Source organism: Colobus angolensis, unplaced genomic scaffold, assembly GCF_000951035.1.
Source record: "Colobus angolensis palliatus isolate OR3802 unplaced genomic scaffold, Cang.pa_1.0 Scaffold16, whole genome shotgun sequence".
Taxonomy (NCBI): domain Eukaryota; kingdom Metazoa; phylum Chordata; class Mammalia; order Primates; family Cercopithecidae; genus Colobus; species Colobus angolensis.
Window position 1 is genome coordinate 22,061,956 of NW_012114710.1, and position 5,388 is coordinate 22,067,343.

Genomic DNA, 5,388 nt, shown 5'->3' on the forward strand with positions numbered 1-5,388 from the left:
ACCATCATCAACATCAGATTTGATGAGACTGTCTTTTAGGTTAGGGACAACAGGGGGAGGTCTGCCATATATTATTTCATAATGGGTGAGACCTAATGTATAAGGGGAGTTCCTTGCCCTGAACAGGGAGTAGGGGAGAAGGACTACCCAGTTAGCACCAGTCTCCATGGTCAATTTAGTTAGGGTCTCTTTTAATGTTCTGTTCATTCTACCTGTCCTGAGCTTTGGGGGCGATATTCACAATGTAATTTCCAATTTGCCCTGAGAATGGAAGCCAGACCCTGACTTACCTTGGCGATGAAGGCCCGCCCGTTGTCCGACCCTATCATAGCTGGGAAGCCATACCTGGGCAAGATTTCTTCTAGGATTTTCTTGGCTACGACTTGGGCAGTTTCCTTTTTGGTTGGGAAGGCTTCTGTCCATCCTGAAAAAGTATCTACAAAAACTAGTAGGTATTTGTATCCATATTTTCCTGGTTTTATTTCAGTGAAGTCAATTTCCCAATAAGCCCCAGGTCTATTTCCTCTCTGTCTTTTTCCAGTGGTTTGGGGTTGGTTTCCTGCATTATTGAGTTGGCATACTACACAATTTTTAGTCACTTGTTCAACTTTTTTAGAAGCATCTCTGATTTTTAGTTTTGAGTGTCTTATTAAGTCCAATATTCGCCTTGAGCCTAAATGGGTACTATGATGGATTCGTTCTAGTACCCGTTGTCCTAATTTGTCTGGGAGAATAATGTTGTCTTTACAGTCTTTCCACCACTTGTCATGGAGCTGAGCCATAGGGAGCTCGTTTATCCACTGGAGGTCGCCCTCCGAGTACTCTGGGTTAGATGGTAGCTCTGGGGGCCCCGGGTCAGGCAGCTGAAGGGCTAGGAGTTGTGAAGGGGTTTGAGCCACATTTTTAGCAGTCTGATCAGCCAGGTTATTTCCCTGGGAGACCACATCAGTTATTTTTTGGTGTCCTGGACAGTGGACAGTCGCCAATTTTTTTGGTTCCCAGCGAGCAGCTAATAAGGGCAAGATTTCTTTTTTGTTTTTAATGTCTTTTCCTTCTGTCATGAGGAGCCCTCTTTCTCTATATATCGCTCCATGTATGTGATCAGTGGCAAAAGCATATCGGCTGTCAGTATATACCGTTAGTTTTTAGTCTTTCCCCAATTTTAAGGCCTGAGTCAATGCCACCTGTTCAGCCTTTTGGGCCGACGTTCCCAGGGGCAAGGGTTCTGCCCAAATGACTTTGGTTTCTGAGGTTACCGCCGCTCCCGCGTAGCTTTGTCCTTGGTGGACGAAACTGCTTCCATCGGTGAACCAGACGAGGTCAGCGTCTGACAGTGGCCGGTCCTGTAGGTCTTCTCTGACTCCGTGTACCTGGGCCAATATCTCGGAGCAATCGTGGAGTGGGCTCTCCAAGTCCAGATTTGGCAGTAGGGACGTGGGGTTTAGGGCCGTTGGGGGCATGAAAGTTATTCTGGGGGGGTTTAGTAGCAGTCCCTGGTAGTGGGTGAGCCGGGCATTGCTAAGCCACCGATCAGGTGGTTGTCTGAGTACGCCTTCAATGGCATGTGGGGTAGTGACCTGCAATTCTTGGCCCATGGTCAGTTTATCAACGTCTTTGACCATTAAGGCAGTGGCCGTGATTAGTGGCCGGAGGCAAGGAGGCCACCCAGCAGCCACTGAGTCCAGTTTCTTCGACAAATATGCAACCGGTCTCCGCCAAGGACCTAAATACTGAGTCAATACTGCTTTGACTACACCCCGGCTTTCGTCCACATATAGATGGAAGGGCTTGGAGACATCAGGGAGTCCCAACGCAGGGGCTGATAGCAGAGCAGTTTTGATTTGTTGGAAAGCCAGCTCAGCCTCTTTTGTCCAATTAAAGGGCTGCTGCTCTTTTGTTGCCTGGTATAGTGGTTTAGCCAATTCAGCAAAGCCCGGTATCCAGAGTCTACAGAACCCTGCCGACCCCAAGAACTCTCTTACTTGTCGTGTTGATTGGGGTCTAGGGATACATAGAACAGTCTCTTTCCGGGCATCCGTCAACCAGTGTTGCCCCCCTTTTAACAGGTACCCTAGGTAGGTTACCTCTGATTTGCAGATCTGAGCCTTCTTTGCCGAGGCTCGGTAGCCTAGATCTCCCAGTCTTTAGGAGGCTTTCGGTTCCTTGTAGGCAGGCCTCTGGGGATTCAGCTGCTATTAAAAGATCATCAACATACTGTAAAAGAGTGATCTCAGGGTGCTGTCGCCGGTACTCACCCAGATCTTCGTGGAGGGCCTCGTCGAACAGAGTTGGGGAATTTTTGAATCCCTGTGGTAGTCTGGTCCACGTTAGCTGGCCATTTATGCCCCTCTCGGGATCTGTCCATTCGAATGCAAAAAGTTCCTGACTCTTAGGGGCTAAAGGCAGGCTGAAAAAGGCATCTTTTAAATCCAGGATGGTGTACCACTGTTTTTCAGGGCTTAAGGTGCTTAAGAGGGTATATGAGTTTGGCACAGTGGGGTGAATGTCCATGACTCTTTTATTGACCTCTCTTAGGTCTTGTACTGGCCTATAATCTTTACTGTTAGGTTTGCGTACCGGCAGCAACGGAGTGTTCCATGCTGAGTGGCAGGCGCGTAGAACTCCCTGATCTAGGAGTCGGCAGATGTGTGGGGTAATACCTTCTCTGGCTTCTAAGGGCATCGGGTACTGTCGTACCTGAACAGGATCCATCCCAGGTTTAACTTCAACAAATATGGCAGGACGGTGTTTTGCCAGTCGCAAACCTCCTGTTTCTGCCCAGGCCTCTGGGAAGCGCTGTAGCCAGGGGCCGATATTCTGGTCAGGAGGTGTCGGTTTCTGATGGAGTCTATACTCATTCTCTAGGGCAATTGTGAGGACAGATATTGGCTTGTCTTGAGAATCGGTTACTTTGGGGCCCCCCGGTTGGAAATGGATTTGGGCTCCCATTTTTGTCAGCAGATCTCTCCCTAATAGAGGACAAGGGCTCTCGGGAATAACCAGGAAGGAGTGGGTTACCTCTCCCGTTCCCAAATTTACAGTTCTTTGAGTTGTCCAAGGGTATCTTTTAACTCCTGTGGCCCCTTGTACCCAGGATGAGTTATTAGATAATTTCCCATAAGGCTTGACTAAGACTGAATGCTGTGCCCCAGTATCGACTGGAAACTGAACCGGGGACCCCTCCACTTGTAGAGTTACCCTAGGTTCGGGGAGGGGATCCGAACCCCATCTTCCCTAGTCATCTTGGGTTACTAATATTGATGAGGCCTTGGGCTGCCATTGTTCTTGCCCCAGTTGGCACTGCTTTTTCTTGGGGCAATCTTTCACCCAGTGACCCATTTCCTTGCAGTATGCACATTGATCTTTCTTTAAGTTGTGTCTAGGAGTACGCTTGGATTGGACACCCTCTGACTGTAACTGTTCTTTCTGAACTACCACAGCTAAGACTTTGGTCATTTTTTCAGTGGCCCTAATCTGTCTCTCTTCTGGGAGATCTCTATCATTGTATACTTTTTGGGCTATTCGGAGGAGGTCCTGGACTTGTTTTCCCTCTAGATCTTCTAATTTTTGGAGTTTCTTTTTAATGTCTGGAGCTGCCTGATTTACAAAAGACATGACAACAGCTGCCTGGTTCTCAGGTGCCTCCGGGTCCATGGGGGTAAAGGCTTCCATCAATCTTTCTAGATAGGTAGCTGGGCTTTCTGTTTTTCCCTGTAACACGGAATATACCTTGGCCAAATTGGTGGGCTTGCGAGCGGCAGCCCGGAGACCCGCCATTAGAGTCTGGCGATAAACGAGTAGCCTTCCCCTACCTTCTGCTGTGTTGTAGTCCCATGCAGGTCTGGTCAAGGGAAAGGCAGCATTAATGAGGTCAGAGTTGGCGGTAGGTTGGCCGTCATCTCCCGGAACCAGTTTTCTGGCCTCTACCTGTATTCTTTCTCATTCCTCTGTTGTGAACAAAATTCTGAGGAGTTGTTGACAATCATCCCAGGTTGGTTGGTGGGTGAACATAACACTGTCTAAAAGAGCTGTTAAATCCTTAGGGTTATCAGAAAACCGAGCATTCTGGGTTTTCCAATTGTACAGGTCACTAGTGGAGAATGGCCAGTACTGGAGTCTAGGGTTGCCCGTGTCATCGGGGGGTCCTATTTCCCTCAGGGGGAGTGCCACAGGGGAATCAGGGGGCGTGAGTTTATTTCCCATTGAGCGCGTCCGCGCGTCCGCCCCGCCAGACCCCCAGAGTTACTTTCACTTTCGACGGCCCCGGCTGCAGCAGCAGCTGCTGCTTCCCACACTTCGAGGTCCCCTGGTGGGGCTGGGGGCTGAGGGCCAGGAGGGGGATGATAAGGAGGGGGGCTCTAAAGGCAGGGGAACCTGACTGTCTTCTAACACAGGGTGTGGGGGAGCAGACGGTGTTTTTGGCTTGTGGGGGTGTTCTGTCGACTGTATGACCAGAGCCCTACATGGCTCTGGCATCAGCACAAAAGGAGTTAGCCAAGGCGGTGGGTTTTCCACAAGGTCTTGCCACACCAGGATGTAAGGGATCTGATCAGGATGTCCTGACCGCCCTGGCAGGAAAATTTTCGATTTTACCTTAATGATAATGGGGAGGCAGAAGGTCCCCTCAGCTGGCCACCCTACACCGAAAGTGGGCCATTCCGAGTGGCACAAAGTTACCAATTTCCCTTTTCTGAGTTCCATGCTAAGGTCATGGCCCCTTGCCTTAACATCTTTAAAATTATTTATAAGGATGGAGAGTGGAGTACTCTGGCTATTACCCATGGTAGTAGAATCCTAGAGATAGAGAAAAGAGAGATAGAGAAAAGAGTAAAACCAGAAGTATTGTACTTTTTTTTTTCTTTTTTTTCCCTCTCCAAGTAGGTCCTGAAAATGAAAGTAAGTTAAGTAATTAACATAACAATAATCACCAGCACGTCTCGGGTTTAGCTCCTGATCAGAACCAAATGGGCTAATAAATACAGAGCCCCAGACCGGTGCCGGGAGACGTCTCCCACCGGCCCCTGGTGGCTGTCTTATAGCACATCCGCCAAGACTATGCCGACCGCCTATACAGACCCTACGGGATTTTTCCAGACAACACAGAGACTACAGACAACACAAAGACTCAATCCCGCCGACTTACCGAATCTGCTCACAGCAATGACCCGTTGACCTGGGGTCTGGTGAGCTTAGGGGAATCCCGGACGAGCCCCCAAATGTTGTGCCCGAAGTCACGAGACCCCAGTATGTGACCACCAGAGTCCAGAGTCAAAGCCAAATAGCCGGGGTCGCTTTATTATGAGTTCGAACCCAGACCTCTCCGCTTTATACAATGGCAGGTAAAGAGAGAGGCCCCGGCTGCTGTTTTAGGGTTTCTTTTATAGTGAG